The sequence below is a fragment of the Pelophylax lessonae genome (genome assembly GCF_965119305.1).
Source record: "Pelophylax lessonae genome assembly, chromosome: 3".
Classification (NCBI taxonomy): domain Eukaryota; kingdom Metazoa; phylum Chordata; class Amphibia; order Anura; family Ranidae; genus Pelophylax; species Pelophylax lessonae.
This window is the reverse complement of record NC_138770.1, coordinates 619,798,534-619,818,773: the sequence shown is the minus strand read 5'-3', so window position 1 is coordinate 619,818,773 and position 20,240 is coordinate 619,798,534. Positions and strand designations below refer to the sequence as shown.

The 20,240-nt window shown below is 45.7% G+C and overlaps 1 protein-coding gene and 1 pseudogene across 2 annotated transcripts in view; both read left to right on the top strand.

The window, feature by feature from the left end:
• Nucleotides 1-20,240, top strand: part of KCNK2 (potassium two pore domain channel subfamily K member 2) — a 213,603-nt gene that overhangs the window by 82,990 nt on the left and 110,373 nt on the right. The gene's annotated exons all lie outside the window — the stretch shown is intronic.
• On the top strand, nucleotides 8,641-11,649 carry LOC309550197 (annotated as a pseudogene). Its single transcript has 2 exons — nucleotides 8,641-8,818; nucleotides 11,054-11,649. The product of its transcript is annotated as an uncharacterized misc_RNA (transcript).

Here is a 20,240-nt window from a genome sequence, read left to right as displayed (position 1 = left end):
CCAAGGAACTCAAACCTGCTAAAATACACAGCTTTTTCAAAGCGTTTAATTCATGTATAAATGCTTGCACATGTCTGAACACATACTATTGGCTGAAACAACGAACTCAATTAAGCCTAATTGCCTTTTTTAAATAAGGAACAAGAACAGAGTACTTTCAGTTATGATTGTCACAAAACCACATGAGGGTATTATAAGTGAACAAAACAGAAGTATGGATCAACAAACGTTTATGTAGCTTATTCCAACACCAGCAGAGAAAAGTAGCAATCACTGGCTGCAACAACAGTTCAAACACCTACCCACTCTATATTATTGCATGGTGCTTGAAATGAGTTGCTCCTGAAAGTTCTTCTGTTGAGCTAAGATTAAAGTTCTTGAACTTTCTCCCCAGGCAGAAATTGAAACAGCATCTTGCACATTGTTCTTGATTTAAACAAGCTAAGCTATGTAAAGATAAATTCCAGACATCCCCCTTATTTATAGCAAAATTGAAATGCTTGATTGGTGTGTAGGGGAGTATTAAAGCAAAGAAATGCTCACCTTATTTTTCACTTCCACAGGCTTTCTCCCCATCATTAAAACTTAAATACAGCACAGCTAATAAGCAAAGTGTTAAGCAGAAATATACTGGCATGGAGGAGGTACAGTAGTTATTCATAGAGTTTATCCAGGGAAACCACAGTTTTCATACCTAACGTAGAAGCCTCTACTTATACTGTATATGTCATTGGATACATAGGAAGTACATTTTGAATAGTAGTACACAACTCCCCAGAGGAAGGGGGAATTGGAGTTTCCACCTAGAGAGTATCTCTGGTCTACCGTAGCAGAATGCTTCAAAGATAAAACAAATTTTGACATTGTGAGATCATCTAGTAGGAAAACTAGTTTATCTAACATCAAACTGCCTATCTCGGTTTGGCATATTCTGTGTAAAAATGTAAACTAAAAAATCTTGAATTTTGTATATTGTGCCACACCATCTTCCCAATACTTCTTCAAAATTGTCAGGATTTCACTTTTTCTTCAGTGATGGATTTGAAACTATATGTATTGTAAGTAGGGCATTAGTGGAGGAGAGAGGTTTAAGAAGGTCCTGTCTCCTCAAAAAGGGCTTCCGGTGGATACTATTGAAAGGGTAGAAATGGACATTGGGATCTGATCTCATGTCAGACTTAAAGGTATAAGAAAAACATCCAATTAGGAAGGCCATACTCTTCTCTTAAGGGGTCAAATGCCCATTCTAGACAGATGTTAGTGTCCGGTATCATATGCAAGTGTTTGAAGTTGGGATTGGTCCACAGAGGAGGGTAAGGGGACTAAAAGTTCGGCAAACAATACAATTTAAGTTAATTAAGTGTTATAACCTGCGCTGAATGAGAGTGCAAAAATATTTTTAAAGTTTTAGATAAATTAATAAATTAATTGATATATATGGATTGCAGCTGCTGTTCACCAAGTAAAAACTCAGACATAAATGACTAACAATAAAAACAGCGCTTACAAAATATAATTCATGTTTGTTAAGTATATAAAATGATGTGCAAAAATAAGTATAGATTATTGTGTACAATAAATAAAAAATAATATATGTATACATTGATTGATGAAAAAAGTGCACTGAAATCAATCCATAAACTGTGCAAGGATTCCAAAAAGTGCAATTGGTGCTGTAGAAGTCCATACAGTGCAATACAGCAAATAATATAAAGGTGCTTGAAGTGCTTCACAAGGTGCTGGGGTGCTTCAAACAGAACAGCCAGGGCGGGTGCTTCACTCCCCTACTGTCTCCCCACTCACCAAAAATGATGGACCCTCAGCTATTTCAGTCTGAGGGTCAATTGAGCTTAAACAGATATACAAACGAGAAAAAAACCTACAGAATTCCTGAAAGAGAAGCACTTGTAGAGAACCGGCTTGCACAACTGGATTACAGCTCTTCCGGGAACACTATCTAGCATGCCTTCCATGAATACCAGGAAGTGATGTCAATGGTTGGGGCATTACCAGAAATACATTGATGCGTTTCGCCCCACCTTCCAGGGCATCATCAATAGGCGTCCTATTGGATTGTCGGCTTTCCCGCAAGAGCTGTGCTCCGGTTCTGCAAGCCGGTTCTCTACAGGCGCTTCTCTTTCAGGAATTCTGTAAGTTTTTACATTTCTGACAATAAAAATTATTAGTACAGACTTCACTATGTGGGCTTTTTGTTCTTTTGAGCTGCTCAAGATACGGGACAAAGTGACCTTAGGAGCAGAGTATCATCATCAAGGGGATCTCGTTTGTATATCTGTTTAAGCTCAATTGACCCTCAGACTGAAATAGCTGAGGGTCCATCATTTTTGGTGAGTGGGGAGACAGTAGGGGAGTGAAGCACCCGCACTCGCTGTTCTGTTTGAAGCACCCCAGCACCTTGTGAAGCACTTCAAGCACCTCTATATTATTTACTATATTGCACTTTATATGGACTTCTGCAGCACCAATGGCACTTTTTAGAGTCTTTGCACAATTAATAATTGATTTCATATGCACTAGTGCACTTTTTTCATCAATCAATTTATATATATATTCTTATTTATTTATTGTACACAATGATCTATACTTATTTTTGCACATCATTTTATATGCTTTACTATCATGAATTATCTTTTGTAAGCGCTGTTTTTATTGTTAATCAATACAATTTAAGTATTGTGGTCCAGGCTTTCATATTTTTCATGGGCAGAGAAATCTCAGGAGAGGATCAGTAACCTTTGCATGCCAGGTATTATAGGTCTTTTGGGGAGCACAGTGCAGTCAACTCTAAGTCTACAGCTGGGTTACCAGCAGGCAGGATGAACCATCAACTAATAGTGACCATAGGGGTGTCAAGTAGTAAAATAGTATATTAGGTAGTGCCAAACATGCACCAGCCTTTGGGAGTTATAAAGTAACAAACAGTAGTATTCTAGGAGGCCTGCCCACCCATATAAAGGCGGATATTACAAAATATATATATTTTTTTTAATTCACTGAGGAATACAGGCTGGAGATTGTCTAAATACATAAGTAATCTTGGGTAGCAAAACCATTTTTATATGGTTCATTCTGCTAAATACCGATGGGGGAGAGAGAACCATGCCTTGCATCTAGAGATTCACTGAGTAGTAATTTGAGTAATGTTAAGATTTATAAAGCAATAAGATCTAGAGCGACGTGGGCTCCTAACACTTAAAAGATTGTACCCATTGTAGAAAAGTATGACCTGCTGTCAGTTGTACATGTTTATTCAGGGAAAAAATTGTAGATCTAGTCCAGTTTATCTTAATACTCATGTAATACCCAATACTATCCTCTAAAGCAGATGGCAAGAAAGACAGGGTATTATTCAAGTTTAGCAGTGCATGGATATTTGAGTTGGTATGGGTAGGAGTTGCAAGGAATGCAATCGTCAGGGGAAAAGACCCACGGAGAGGGAGCAAAGAAGATGCTCCTCTTTTCTGCTTGTTTGGTCCTGTCCTCTCAGACTTCATCATTTACAATGGGAAAGCAAAAGTCCTGCATTGTACATGAGGATGTTGAGGGCTTTCCATCATTATAAGAGCAGAGAAGAGTGTGGCTGTTGGGGTGCCAGGGATAGGGTAAGTTTTCCTCTACTTGAAATCTAACTTCGACTAAACAAGCATTTATTTCTTGCTATCCAGGGGGCAGTTTTTGGCTGACTGTAGTTCAGCTTTTTTTAGGAGTAGAGTCAAGTGAATAAGTTAAAGTTTTCCCAGTCAAATCTCTTTTGAGTTCCCCTAGAAGAGGCCATTGTTAGGGAAGTCCATAAGTGCCCCCCTCTCCTCTCTACAGAAACTAGGATGTATATTCAACAGAGGTAAATGTATACATCCTTCTACGTTTGATAAGAAAGATCATTTGTCAAGGGGTAGCTTAAACTATCAAAGAAACTGTAACCATTACAAGGCCTAAAAACGGGTGGAATATGTAACATGTTCTCAAAGGTGAACCTATCTTTAAAGGCTATCCTGGTAAACCTGAGAGTAGGAGTCTAGAATGCCCTGTTAATTGGTGTTTTTTTTTTTTAACTGGACATGCTAAAGACAAACATATATGCAAGAATATTGTGTACACTAACCCCTTTTTTGGTTCGCTAACACTTGCGGTTTGGGGCATTAAAAACATGCTGTTGAGCCATGTTTTTAAAGTCCCCTCCTGCAAAGTCAGTGGATGGGAGTGCTCACATGCCAGGATCGCTATGCTTTGCTTCACTTCCATCGCAAAAATATCACCCCTGGAACATTTAGTGGGCAGAAGTGTTTCTAAACATGACTCATTCAAGTGAAGAGGAATGCACTGAAAATGTCCCACAACTGCCTGGCAAGCATGCAGTTGTGGGCGTTGGCAGTGCCCCATCAGGGGGGTACAGGCAGTACAATTGTAAGGGGCCCGAGTTTCCAAGGTGGCCCGGCCCACGCCCATGCAGCCTGTGGTCTGTATGCGGCCCCTGAAATCATTTGGTCCATTCCTTTCCACAACAATCCCCACCCCCACCCAGAATTATCCACCACTCAGGATTCTGGGCAGGGATGAGGATACATTGTGGAAAGGGATTGATAATTCTGGGCGGGGATGGAAATACATTGTAGAGAGGGATGGATAATTCTGGGCGGGGATGGGGATACTTTCTGGAAAGGGATGGATAATTCTGGGTGGGAGTGGGGATACATTGTGGAAAGGGATAGATAAATCTGGGTGGGGATGGGGATACATTGTGGAAAGGGATGGATAATTCTGGGCGGGGATGAGGATACATTGTGGAAAGGGATGAATTATTATGGGCAGGCATGGGGATACATTGTGGAAAGAGATAGATAAATCTGGGTGGGGATGGGGATACATTGTGGAAAGGGATGGATAATTCTGTGCAGGGTTGGGGAATAAATACACTTTTCATTTTCATATATTAAGTTTTAAGAGTGTTAAAACAAAAGTAGGTGCACCAAAGGACTTGGTAGGATGGCCAGTGGGCAAATTTGGTGAGAGGGCCAGTGGGCGGGCCATGGGGAATGTTGTTGGTCAGGCCCCAGGGGGCCCAGGCCTAAAGCTTTGTAAGGGGCCCAAAAAATTCTGATGGCTGCCCTGGGCGTCGGTGCAGCACTTTCAGAGGCATGGCAATTTGGCCACACAATTTAAACTTAACCTTAGTGTACCTAAAATCATGATATGCTTGTTACCTAATATAGTTAATACCAATTCAATGGGAATGTGACTGCATGTGTGTGGACACTGGTATCGTAATATTTACTGTTGCTGTATGTTGTAACATGCCAGGACTTATTTCATGAGAACTTGTAAAGCTAATGGCTCATGGCTAATGGCTCATTTTCAAAAGCCTTCTTTTAAACAGTAATAAAAGTCTTGCAGATTGACACTTCATAACACAAACTGATCTGACAGCCAAATCAAAATTCACTGCTGTTTCTTTTTGCTCTAACAAATAATAGTATTAGTATGTCAGTTGCAAGTTGCAGTCTTTCTAAATTACTAAAGGCATTTGATGATTGATAGTATGTGCAAAGTATACTCCCTGTTTTAATAGCATGGAACTCACAGAGATCGATAATTACTGTTTTTCTCCGCAATAAAGCTTTAACCTTCTCCTGCTCTGGTAATAACATCTTGTATGTTTTATTGATTATTGAACTTTACCTTGAAATTGAGACAATACTTAGAGTTAGGGTCCCCTTGGGTCCTGTAATATGCATAGGCTGTACTGAACATCAGTGCATATTGTGTCTTCTTGCCTGTTTAACTATGTCGTAAGTGCTTCTTTTTTCTCTGGTGAAAGTGAAGGGGGGCAGTTATTTACTAATGCACTCTTGATGATGTGTGAGCACCATTTATTGCAGTAATACCCTGATTACAGGCTGTGTGATGATGACTGAGGATACCTAGTAGTAAAGTATAGTAAAGATGTACAGTGTGGGACAGCTATAGGTTGAAGCTGTTTTTTTTAATTTGACCTTTTGATTTTTTTTTTTTTCAGCTAGATTCTGCTTTAAAGGGAAATTAGAATAACTAAAATGTTTTTATCTTTTAATATGTGAGGCTCTGGCCTGTAGGATTGTAGACAATTTACTGTATGTTTCTCAAATAAACATGATGAAGGGCTCCAGGGTTTATGGCTGTTCGGAAAAAGTACATTTTTGTTTTCTTGTAATTTTGTTAAAATATCGACTGGGTACTGAAGCCAGTCATTTTAGAGATTTGGGTGGGGGAAAATCTCCATTCCTAGGTCCACATCTTACCTTGTAACCAGACCTCTTGATTAGACAGGCCCGGAGCAAAAAAAAAAAAAAAAAATAGGCGTAGGGCCTCATGAGGGGGTGGACAGGGGACACGGCAATGGAGGGGTTAATGTTGGGGCTGTGGCCGGTGGTCAAGGGTGGCCATTGGCTAGCAGTAAGGTGGGGTGGGGTCAATGGCCTGGTAATACTGGGAGGGGGCTCGGAATCTACAGCAGTGCCGCGTGGGACCGTTGGAAGGAAGAAGAATCCCCCTGCTTTGCAGCACTGCTGTTTTATCTATGGAGGACTTTGATGCATTGTTTGGCCGGCTCAGGGAGGCTGCCGCCTCGAGGGGGCCAGACTGGTTGCAGGCGCAGGTCTCCTCTCTGCTCGAGGGGGAGCCTGCTGCGGTGGGGGACGGGCGTTCCCGCGCTCGGCGGGTTCGGCCGCCGGAGCGTTACAGCCCTCCTGTGTCCCCCCGAGCTGTGCGCCATTTTGGGAGCCCAGACGTGGACCCTCCAGGCTCGCCGGTCCGGCGTTCTCCTGCTGGGACCGGCGGGGCCTCTGGGAGGAATCCCCTGCAGCGGCGGAGCTCGGCCGGGCGGGGTCCCGCTCGCACATCCTTACCGACCCCGCCTGCTCGTCTGATGGATCCCGGATCTTCGGCCGCCCCGGCCGGTGTGGATCGTGCGGCCGGGACGGCTCAGCGAGGGAGGCGGCTTCCAGCGAGCGCCGGCCTATCGGAGGGAGCGGCCGGTGGCTCCGATCGGCGCACGCCCGGTGCAGTGGAGCGATCGGATGGCTCGGCTGTGGATGGCAGTGCGGGGCCTAGTCAGAAGAGGCCCAGGCGAGGAGACGGAGGAGCGGCGGCCTGTCGGCGGCAGGGGGGGGAGGGCAGTCGGCCTGACCCCGTGATGCCTTCCAGTGTCGTTTCGGTGGTGGAGCCTGCTGCGATGGAGGAGCTGTCCGAGGGGGAGCTGTCGGGCTCTGAAGATGGTGCGGTCCCTGATCCTTTGCCAGCGGGGGATGCCGGATCGGCGTCGGCGGGGCCTGGCCCCGCTCGGCTTGGTGAGTCTTTCAATGTTACTTCTGTTTTGTCCATGTTGCAGGCTCTGTCTGGGGGGTTGGGGGCGGGGCCTAGCCGGGGGGGTTCGGGGGGGCGAAAGGGGTGCCTTGTGAGTTAGGGGCTCCTGCTGCCCCTCCTCTGGCGGGACATGGGGTCGGGGGGGCTGGGGGGTGCCTCGGGTGTCGGGGGCTCCTGCTGCAGCGCCCATGGGGGACCGAGGGCCCGCTGCTTCTGGCGTGGGGGCTGGTCTGGGGGATCTGTTGGCGGGGCTGCGCTCTTTGGTGCAACACTTCGAGGGATCTGGAGGCGGTGCGCCGACTGCGGCGTGGGGCCAGGTGCCGCCCCCCTGCCCGGCGGTGGATAGTGTGGTCGCGGCTGGGCCGGGGTCGGTGTCTGCCGCTCCTGGGACGGCCGTTCCGGTGCCGGTGGTGGCGACGCCGGCGCAGACGGCGGGGGACAAGTCCGTGGACCCCAAGACTGCAGGTAAGGATGCGGATACTGTTCGGCTCGCAGATGCGGCCAAGTGTGAGGTGTATGTGTGCTTTGAGGGCCCCTTGGGGGCGCACCTTAAGCCCGAGGTCAGGGAGAAGATTTGGAAGGATGAATATGTCGAAATCTTCACGTTGCTTCCTTTGGAGAAGTTCAATCTGGATCGGGTAAAGCCGGAGGAGTCGAAGAAGGAGGACGAGGAGCGTAGGCGCTATAGGTTGATTCCACGCACTTTTGGTAATTGGCTACAGGCCTTCGCCATCTTTGCGAGCGTGGTGGGGGAAAAACGTCCGGAGCATTGCTCCGCCTTGTTTTGTTACCTGGATGCGATTGGGGAGGCGTACAGGGTGTATGGTGGGGTTGCTTGGCTCCGGTATGACGAGCAATTCCGCCAACGCAAGGCGGTTCGCCCTGCGTTTCGCTGGGATCATAAGGACATTAGCCTGTGGATGCGCCTCATGACGTTGGCGAAGGCCTCGCCATCCCCTTTTCCAGGGACGGCCGGAGGTCAGAACTCCCCTGGACAGCCGGCCGCAAAACGTAGGGGTTTCTGCTGGCAGTTTAACGAAGGGGCGTGCAAGTTTGGGTCCGCGTGCCGTTTCAAGCATGAGGGCTCTGGCTGCGGTGGCGCGCACCCCCTCTCCCGGTGTTTTAAACAAGGTAAGTCGCGTTCCGGAGACGCTCAGCAGAAGAGGGAAGACGACGGTGATGGTGGAAAGGATGCGTCCTTTTCTAGGTAGGTATCCGGATCGGGCGGCTGCTCGTTTGCTGGAATCTGGGTTTTCGGTGGGGTTTATCATTCCGTGTGTTATGACCGCTGTTCCCCCTGTGGCGGACAACTTGCGGTCGACGCGACTGAATCCGGGGGTGGTGTCGGACAAGTTGGCCAAGGAGGTGGCATTGGGCCGCATGGCGGGGCCTTTCGCCCAGCCGCCTTTGGTCGACCTGGTGGTGTCCCCTTTGGGATTGGTGCCCAAGAAGGAATCGGGTAAGTTTCGGCTGATTCATCACTTGTCCTTTCCCAAAGGGGGGTCGGTCAATGACGGCATTGACCCTGAGGCCTGTGCGGTGTCCTATACTTCCTTTGACGCGGCCATATGTTGGGTGCGTCAATACGGGCAGGGTGCGCTGCTGGCAAAGACGGACATTGAGGCGGCTTTTCAGTTGCTTCCCGTCCATCCGCAGAGTTTTCGGCTGTTGGGCTGCCAGTGGCTGGGCTCATTCTATGTGGATCTGTGTTTGCCCATGGGTTGTTCCATCTCGTGCGCGTTCTTTGAGCAGTTCAGCTCCTTTGTGGAATGGGTCGTGCGGGAGGTGGCCGGGGTGAATTCGGTCATACACGACTTAGATGATTTCCTGTGTGTGGGCCCTCCTTTGTCCACTCTGTGCGGCACTCTGCTGGCCACTGTTCAGCATGTCGCGTAGCGCTTTGGCATTCCGTTGGCGGCGGACAAGACTGAAGGCCCGAAGACTGTGATTAGTTTTTTGGGAATCATTATTGACTCGGTGGCCATGGAATGTCGCTTGCCGGAGGACAAGCTGCTGGACATTCAGGCGGAAATATGCTGGTTGGTCGGCAGGCGTAAAGTGCAGCTTCGGCGGTTGCAGTCCTTGTTGGGCAAGCTTGCTTTTGCGTGCCGTATCCTGCCCATGGGTCGGGTTTTCAGCCGGCGTTTGTCTGCTGCTACGGCTGGTATCCGGTCGCCGCATCATTTTGTCACGTTGACGGCGGATCACGTGGAGGATTTGCGGGTCTGGCATGTGTTTCTGACGTCCTTTAACAGTCGGTCGCTCTGGCAAGGGGGCCCGGTCAGCAGCTGCGATCTGGAGTTGTACACGGATGCGGCTGGCTCGATGGGTTTTGGCGCCTTCCTCGGGGGTCGGTGGTGTGCGGAGCGTTGGCCAGCGGCATGGCGTGAGGCGGGATTCTTGCGGAATTTGGTTCTGCTAGAACTTTTTCCTGTGGTGGTCGCGGTGGAACTGTGGGGGGCGGATTTCAGGGACAAGAAGGTGCGGCTGCACTGTGACAATATGGGTGTGGTGCAGGTTATCAATCGGCTCTCCGGTTCGTCTCCGCCGGTGATCGGATTGTTACGTCACTTGGTTTTACGTTGCTTACAGTTGAATATTTTCTTGTATGCTGTTCACCTGCCCGGTGTGGACAACTCAGTGGCTGATGCTTTGTCTCGGTTTCAGCTGGACCGATTCCGGGAGCTGGCGCCGGAGGCGGAGCAGCGGGGGGAGCCTTGTCCGCCGGGACTGTGGCGCATTGCGTTGGGATCGCCTCGAGTCTGCTCAAAAGGTCGCTGAGTGCTGCTACACGGATGGCCTATTCGAAGGTATGGCGGGAGTGGGCGGACCTTCTGGAGCGGGTTGGAGCAGGTGCGGTGAGTATGGTCTATCCGTCCCTGGTACTGTATTTCTTGTGCCTGAATTTTGAACGAGGGGTGTCGCCCTCGGCCATCGGCCGCAAGCTGGCGGGCTTGGCTTTTATGTTCAAAGTTGGGGGTCTCCCCGACTTTACAAAGGATTTTGTGATTCGACAGGCCTTGAAGGGTTATAGGAGGGGTTCGCGTCGGCCGGATGGCCGTCGCCCAATTTCGTTTGGCATACTAGGTGAGTTGGTGCAGCAAGTGGGCTGCGCGTGCTCTTCCACGTATGAGGCCTTGTTGTTCAAAACGGCTTTCGTTTTGGCCTTTTTCGGGGCGTTCCGTATTGGCGAATTGGTAAGTTGCAACCGGAGGGTTCCTGGTGGCCTTTTGGCAGGTGAGGTGAGTTGCTCTTCAGTGGCGATTTTTCTGAGGAGGTCCAAGACCGACCAGTTGGGCAAGTGTAAGTATGTTCGCCTGTATCGGGTGGAGGGGTCTCCCCTTTGCCCCGTTTCGGTGGTGCGGGAGTTTCTGGGGGCACGCCCCCCGTTTGGGGGTTCCTTCCTGGTGCACTTGGACGGGACGTCCTTGTCCAGGTTTCAGTTCCGGGCGGTGCTCCGGGGGTGTTTGTCTGCTTTGGGTTACAGTCCTGGCGAATATTCGTCGCACTCCTTCCGCATCGGGGCGGCTACTGAGGCCGCCAGGTGGGGAGTGGATGACTCTGTTCTGAAACGTATTGGTAGGTGGGAGTCTAACCGTTTTAGGCTGTACGTTCGTCCTCATTTGTTGTGAGTGGTTGCCCTTGTGTAGTGTGTGTTGCTTTGTTGTCATGTTTCTTGCTATTTTCCTTACAGAGGGACCTGCCTGCCTTATATGGATCCTGGGGCATTCTTATGTATTCTGGGGGGCTAGGCGGGCATAGGTTCGTCCAAACGGGCGTCAATTGGGATTTTCCAGGGGGGAGGCCGTTGTTCGGTGGATAGGCGTTCCGGGATTGATCTGGTGCAAGGTCCTGCCGGAAGTGCACCGTTTTGCTCGGCTGGACAGGGCACCGGGCGTCTTGGTGCTGCACGCTGGGGGTAACGATTTGGGTGTCCGTTCCATGCGCCACCTGATCCGCGATATCAAATTTGATTTTCTGCGGCTGCGCACCTCCTTCCCTGATATGATCATTGTTTGGTCGGAAATCGTTGGCCGGACCTCGTGGCGTTTTGCGAGGTCGGCTGCGAGGCTGAATAAGGCCCGTATTAAAGTGAACAAGAATGTTGGCCGTTTTGTTTGCCGTAATGGGGGTTTGGTGGTTAGACACCGGGAGCTGGAGGTTGACACGTGGCGTTACCTGCGGAGCGATGGAGTGCACCTGAATGCCGTGGGCACCGACTTGTGGGCCCTCGGCATCCAGGACGGTGTTCAACAGGCTCTGCGAGTGTGGCGGCGCTCACAGGTGTAAGGTGTCACACCTGTGTGCTGTGACGGTTGGGGGTCTTTGGAGGCGTTAACAGATTTTGGTCAGTGCATAGGGTGACCCATCCAAGGTATGGAGCCCTCTAGTGGATCCCGGTTAGTAGGGGATTAACCGGGAAGTGGTAAAGAAGTGGTATCAGGGGCGAAGTGTGTTTGTTCCCGTGCTGGTGTTTTGCGGCTGGGGACCGTTGGATTTTTGGATACTGATACCGTTTTTGAATTGGAATTTTTGGTGCCTCCCAAGACCAACAACCCCTTTTCTTGATATGATACTGGAGTATTTATGGTTCATGTTTAAAATGTTTATTTTGGTATTTTGGTTTTGTTAATAAAATGGCCTACCAGGCCACATTTTCTCCAAGTCGGTTGTCAGCAGTATTTTGTTTAGAATTAAGAGAAAGGAGTGGGTACACGTAAGATCAAGAGTGGGCATCGGTTATACCCCAATCAAGACTCAGCCGTCCAGAGGCTTTTATATATGCAAGCTAACTGATACTTAGAGCTCTCTCTGTAGTGGGAGCCTGATGGTGGGTGAAAAGACTCAGTGCTGCCTTTTTTTTTTTTTTTAACAATCCCTTAGGGAACACCTTGTTAATCAGGAACTCACCTAAGTTTAGTTTTAGACCTCGACAAGCAGATATTTTGTTTATTTTATGCTTTGGACTTGCTGTACATGCTCACCTACATTGAAAATGTGTCTGTTTGCCAGGGCTGTCCATCTTCACTCGTCTCACGATTCGATTACGATTATCAAGGCAACGATTCTATTCGATTCCGCGATGCATCACGATTACTGCCCAATGCCCATGCCCAGCCCACTGCCCAATGGTTTTCAAAACGGTGAAAGTATCAGCGCGACTATGTGTGGAATCGCACACTAGTATACAATATAATACTCGCAGAAGCTATATCAAAATGTGTGAATCACTGCACATAGAAGGATCATAAATGAATAGAAAGATACAGCGCTACTAACATAAATGACGTGCAAAATAAGCAAAAAGTGTGCAAATGTTGCAAATATGTGCTGAATGTGCTAGTACAGTCCTGATGTGAGAAGTACTAGATCAAAGGGTATAAAGGTGCTAATATTACCAAATCCAGCAGCGCAGTAATCCTATTGTGTATAGATCACCCTACTACAATATTTTATAATATGATTATACCAAGTGCATACAAATATCAATGAATAATGTGCAATATATAAAGTGCAAAAAATATATATATATACCGCTTAACAGCAGTAATAAATATTAATCATAATCTAAAGTGCATAAGTGTGTAAACAATATCACTTGGTAAAGTGCATTTAATTATATACCATAAATCAGGTGCTCCAGTGCTCTGTGCAAATAACAAATCAGTCCTTTTGTTTCCTGTGCTATGCCTTACACCAGTCCATGCACAATTCTAGGCATGCTGAAGAATATTGGTGGTGGGAACCTCTTATCACCAAATACACCCCATGGAGAAGGTGGGGGCTTACCGGACAAAATATACACTTGAGCCTTGTTGCAAATAAACCATCAGCTGCATACAGGAAGACTCCAGGACTTAGGGTCCACTGCAAATATCGTCCTTTGCATCAACGCCTCCTACACAGCTTAGGGCAAACACAAGGGACTACACATAGCTTAATTCGTTCACAACTTTTATTAAAACCATACCAGTTTAAAAAACATCAGTGACTTCTAAATGTTTGGACCGCACACTGTCCGCTATATGTACTTTTACCGTGTGTCTGATGTTTACTCTCCTAACATAGTCACAGTCCGGCAATCAGCAGGCGGATGGAGTCGGCGTGCGTGTCACTCTGGATTAGGGACCTAATAAAATATATAAGTGCGAAAAGTAGTGCAAATTGGCAAAAATAAATCACAATATATAATACAGTGCAAGTGACAGAAAACCTCTAGGGATAATAATATCAGTAATAGAGGTTTTCTATGTCACTTGCACTGTATTATATATTGTGATTTATTTTTGCCAATTTGCACTTATATATTATATTGGGTGAGTTCATATATGTTTTATACTAGACATTCTTGCTAGCACCTTTTATATCCTTTGATCTAGTACTTTTTCATATCAGGACTGTACTAGCACATTCAGCACATATTTGCAAAATTAGTGTCAGAGACTCAGTTTCAGGGACACTTCCAGTGTGTAAGGGTTAATGTAAACTGATGCCTGAGTGATTACCTTATTATCTCCCGGTCTTTTCATCATCAGTCTTGTGCACTCGGCCGGCGGGGAGGAGGGGGAGTAGGAGGAGATTGGCAGGCCAGAGGGCACGTAATTGTGCGGAGCGGAGATGAAAATTCCGGGGATGATAAGGTAAAATCAGGCATCAGTTTACATGAACCCTTACACACTGGAAGGGTGCCCTGAAATGGAGTCACTGACACTAATTTGTTTTACCTTTTGAGTGCACTGGCAGCCGGGCTGTACTTGGAGAGGCGGGGGGGGGGAGCCGGGATGACGTCATCCACGCATCGATGCAGCTGGTTCTCAGCATCGGATTCGAATCGTTCAAGGCCGCATCTCGATGCATCGATGCAACGATGCAACGATTATTTTCAACACTCCTACTGTTTGCTACCTTGTTGTATAAAAGTGCAGGACAAGCCTGCTTGGACTGTTCCTGGGTGTCTTGTGTCTCATGCATGGGTTACTGCTGCCAATACCAGCTTAGCCACTTTGCTACATTGTAGAGTAGTAAGTGTACAGCTTGTATAACAGTGTATATTTGCTGTCCCCTCAAAATAACTAAACATGCAACCATTAATGTCTAAACCGCTGGCAACAAAAGTGAGTACACCCCTAAGTGAAAATGTCCAAATTTGGCCCAATTAGTCATTTTCCCTCCCTGGTGTCATGTGACTCGTTAGTGTTACAAGGTCTCAAGTGTGAATAGGGAGCAGGTGTGTTAAATCTGGTGTTTTAGCTCTCGCTCTCTCATACTGGTCATTGGAAGTTCAACATGGCACCTCATGGGAATAAACACTCTGAGGATCTGAAAAAAGAATTGTTGTTCTACATAAAGCTGGTCTAGGCTATAGGAAGATTGCCAAGAACCTGAAACTGAGCTACAGCATGATGGCAAAGACCATACAGCGGCTTAACAGAACAGGTTCCACTCAGAACAGACCTCACCATAGTCGACCAAAGAATTTGAGTGCATGTGCTCAGCATCATATCCAGAAATTGTCTTTGGGAAATAGACGTGTGAGATGAAGGGGTGGGGAGTCAGCCTGTCAGTGCTCAGACCATACGCTGCACACTACATCAAATTGGTCTGCATGGCTGTCCTCCCAGAAGGAAGCCTTTCTAAAGATGATGCACAAGAAAGGCCGCAAACAGTTTGCTGAAGACAAGCAGACTAAGGACATGGATTACCGGAACCATGTCCTGTGGTCTGATGAGACCAAGATAAATTTATTTGGTTCAGATGGTGCGAAGCGTGTGTGGCAGCCACCAGGTGAAGAGTACAAGGACAAGTGTGTCTTGCCTACAGTCAAGCATGGTGGTGGAAGTGTCATGGTCTGGGGTTGCACGAGTGCTGCTGGCAATTAGGAGCTACAGTTCATTGAGGGAACCATGAATGTCAACATGTACTGTGACATACTGAAGCAGAGCATAATCACCTCCCTTCAGAGACTGGGCTGCAGGGCAGTATTCTAACATAATAACAAACCCAAACACACCTCCAAGATGACCACTGCCTTGCTAAAGAAGCTGAGGGTAAAGGTGATGGACTGGCCAAGCATGTCTCCAGACCTAAACCCTATTGAGCATCTGTGGGGCATCCAAAAAGAGAAGGTGGAGGAGTGCAAGGTCTCTAACCAGCTATGTGATATTGCCATGGAGGAGTGGAGGCACTCCAGTGGCAACTTATGAAGCTCTGGTGAACTCCATGCCCAAGAGGGTTATGGCTGTGCGAGAAAATAATAGTGGCCACACAAAATGTTGACACTTTGGGCCCCATTTGGACATTTTGACTTAAGGGTTGTACTCACTTTTGTTGCCAGCAGTTTAGACATTAATGGCTGTGTGTTGAGTTATTTTGAGGGGACAGCAAATTTACACTGTTATACAAGCTGTACACTCACTACTTTACATTGTAGCAAAGTGTAATTTCTTCAGTGTTGTCACATGAAAAGATATAATAAAATATTTACAAAAATGTGAGGGGTGTACTCACTTTTGTGAAATACTGAGAAGACAAGTATATATATGTATATATATAAATATATAGTTTTAATTTAGCAAATTAATAATCTAACTAATAATCTAAAAAGGGTGCATCCCTGTGGATGATTTACCCTCACCTTTTGCTTTGGTGGCATTAGCTTAAACTCACTATTGCATTGTGGTAATGCATTCTGAATGGCATTACTATGCACCTTGCCAACTAATGTGCATTGCAAAACAGTGTGCCAACATGTACTGTGACATACTGAAGCAGACTGCCACGAACTATACCTGTCCTTAAAGTGATTGTAAAGGTAAATAAAAAAAAAAAAGAAATAACAGACATATCTAAACGTATCTGCTCTGTGCAAAGGAATCGCACACCAGCCGCAAATCTCCTCTTTTCGGGTCCCCTGAGGGAACTTCTTGCCCCTCCCAATTGTCCAGTTCCCCCATGGAAAGCCGCTTCCCATGGGGGTACTCCTGCATGCTTGCACCCAAGCCCTGCTACTGCGTCCATTGTCATAGACAGCGGGACTCGGCCCTGCCCCCTCATTACTGGCTTTAATTGACAGCACTGGGAGCAAATAGCACCCAGTGCCCCAGCAAAGTCAGCAGGACATGTAAGTTAGGGGAGAGAAGAGCTGCAGATGTGCATGGCGCTGGATCAAATGAGGGCTCAAGTAAGTAAAGGGGAGGTGAGGGTGGGATGCTGACACCTAAACATTATTTTACCTTAATGCAAGGAATGCATTAAGGTAAAAAAAATGTTTAGGCTTTACAACCACTTTAACAGCAAGGAGCACATGGAAATGATATGCATGTCAAACAACAACAGGAAAAATTTCTAGCTCAACTTACCGACCAGCCTGCAACAAACTGAATCATCCTATCTAACAGTTCACGTTAAAAACAGGGGTTTAGTTTGCACACATTTGCAAATACATGCGCAAGCTGCAGAGATGCATCACATCACCCAAGTATTATCTGCAGTCGTAACTCGTAACTCTATACATTTTGAGAGCCCCCATAGTAAGATCACAAATATAATAATGGATAGATTAAGGGTAGGTATGCCTGGAGAGAGCCCATCCCTCCCTAAAGACACAGGGGTGGCAGCAAAGGTGTCCAGTGCGTCCCCTCACCAAACAGCCAATGGTAAAAACAAACAGCCACTGCCCCAACAGCAAGAAGCACATAGAAGAGCGATGCATGCCAAACAACAACAAAGAAAATTTCCCAGCTCAGGTTACCAGCCTGCCTCCATTAAACCAAATTGTTCTATCTAACAGTTGACGTTAAAAACAGGGGTTTAGTTTGCACACATTTGCAAATACATTTGCAAATGCTACCAAAATAGTACATGCGCCTTTGGTGCGTTCTGGTGCATTAGGGAGCCCATTGAAAGAATCATGCTGCCTTAATGCAACACTTATCAATGTGCATGTGTGAACGCAACACACCACACCACACCAGTGTAAATGGTTGGATTTCCCATTTCTTTCTGTCTTGGTAATACCAGTAACTATGATAAATAGAGAGAGTGAATCTGCCCAATGGGGACACACAGCAATAAAACTTTACAGAGGCTTCCCTACACTATCCAAGGCTTAAAAAAACACACAAAAAAAAAAAATTTTTTCTCCTACATACACTTATATTGTTTGAGTTACATGGATAAAGGTTTGAATTGTTGTCAAGTTGTTGGGTAGAGATGTTAAAAACAATCACCCATGTGGGTGACAGATGGCGTTGCCGTTGTTGGTTCGCTATGTAGAAGGGAACAGTCTCCCCACAATTTGAAGAAAAGGGGTTCTCTTTTGAGAACAGAGAGGTGCACAGTTTGAAAAGACAACTTCTTCGATGGTGTGAAAGACGTCATCTACATCAAACTGGAACAGTTTCCCTAAACCAGGATAGGGGCTTTCAACACCATCTGTCACCATTTTAACTTTTCAGAGAGCAAATACAAAAATTTTTGTGCTCACATTAAACCCCCCTCAACCCAAGCTGCTGTACAGATATCTGAATGATATTAAAAACTATCTGTCAACATACAGTGCTACCCAAAAAAAAACATGAATGAAGAGCTAATAATTAATATCATAACAAATAATTTATACAAATAAAAAAGAAATGTGTTAAATCAATACATGAATGCATCAATGAATATCAATGAATATAAAATTAAACAATTAATGACAAAAATGTTGTGCAAATCAATAAAGGTGAATAGATCAATACATCAATAATCTATCCAACAAGCGGTGCTATGAAAAAATAAATACATTTTTCAGAATCAATCAAAATGTACCATATAGGATAAATTAATTATAATTCCATAAACCATGCAAAGTTAAAACAATCATATACCACAAGGTGAGAAATGCCAATCTACCGAGTGCAATACGAAGCTATCAGCAATAACCTCGCTATTTTTTTTTTTCAGCTGCGACTGTCTTTCCTAAGAAAGCAGTCCGAGAGGCTAATTAGCCAATGGATCTCTTTCAGAAGCGACCCCCCTCCTCTCGTCGCTCGCCAGTGTTTCTCTGGCTTACTGCTTTTATTGGCAAACCCGGCAAATTATCCGAGGGTTGGTGTGGCTAGCTATAGAGGTAAACAGAGACCAGATTGTCTCTGATCACCTCTATAATCTTGGAGGACTGGAGCGACTTCATAATATCACTTCCGGTCTAGGGTGGAAGTAAAAAACTATTTTTTTAAGCAAAAGATCACATTTTTTTTTTTAACTTTTGTTTTTAAAGGTAGAGGAGAGATTTGGGGTCTTATGGACCCCAGATCTCTCCATAAAGAGGACCTGTCATTCCTTATTTCTATTACAAAGAATGTTTACATTCCTTGTAATAGAAAAGAAATGATAAAAAAATAAATAAAGGGACAGTGTAAAAATAAAATAAATAAGAAAAAAAAAAAGTAAAGTGCCCCCATCCCTCCATGCTCATGCACAGAAGCGAACGCATAGGTATGTCGCGCACGCATATGTAAATGGTGTTCACACCACAGATGTGAGCTATCGGCGTGAACTTTAGAGCGAGAGCAATAATTCTAGCGCTAGACCTACTCTGTAACTCTAAGCAGGTAATTTTAAAAAAATTTGAAAGTGTTGCATATGGAGATTTTTAAGTATTGTAGTTTGTCACTATTCCACGAACGTGCACAATTTTAAAGTGTGACATATTAGCTATCTATTTCCTTGGCGTAACATCATCTTTTATACTTTACCAAACAATTGGTTATTTATTTCACAAAAAATTGCATTTGAAAAACTGCTGCGTAAATACTGTGTGACATATAAAATTTCAACAATCGCCATTTTATTCTTTAGGATCTCTTCTAAAAATATATATACAGTCAGGTCCATAAATATTGGGACATGGACACAATTCTATTATTCTTTGGCTCTATACACCACCACAATGTATTTGAAATGAAACAAACAAGGTGTGCTTTAACTGCAGACTTTTAGCTTTAATTTAAGGGTATTTACATCCAAATCAGGTGAACGGTGTAGGAATTACAACAGTTTGTATATGTGCCTCCCACTTTTTAAGGGACCAAAAGTAATGGGACAGATTAACAATCATAAATCAAACTTTCACTTTTTAATACTTGGTTGCAAATCCTTTGCTGTCAATTACAGCCTGAAGTCTGGAATGCATAGACATCACCAGACGCTGGGTTCTATCCCTGGTGGTGCTCTGCCAGGCCTCTACTGCAACTGTTTTCAGTTCTTGCTTTTTCTTGGGGCATTTTCCCTTCAGTTTGGTCTTCAGCAAGTGAAATGCATGCTCAATCGGATTCAGGTCAGGAGATTGACTTGGCCATTGCATAACATTCCATTTCTTTCCCTTAAAAAACTCTTTGGTTGCTTTCGCTGTATGCTTCGGGTCATTGTCCATCTGCACTGTGAAGCGCCGTCCAATGAGTTCTGAAGCATTTGGCTGAATATGAGCAGATAATATTGCCCGAAACACTTCAGAATTCATCCTGCTGCTTTTGTCAGCAGTCACATCATCAATAAATACAAGAGAACCAGTTCCATTGACAGCCATACATGCCCACGCCATGACACTACCACCACCATGCTTCACTGATGAGCTGGTATGCTTTGGGTCATGAGGAGTTCCTTTCCTTCTCCATACTCTTCTCTTCCCATCACTCTGGTGCAAGTTGATCTTGGTCTCATCTGTCCATAGGATGTTGTTCCAGAACTGTGAAGGCTTTTTTAGATGTTGTTTGGCAAACGCTAATCTGGCCTTCCTGTTTTTGAGGCTCACCAATGGTTTACATCTTGTGGTGAACCCTCTGTATTCACTCTGGTGAAGTCTTCTCTTGATTGTTGACTTTGACACACATACACCT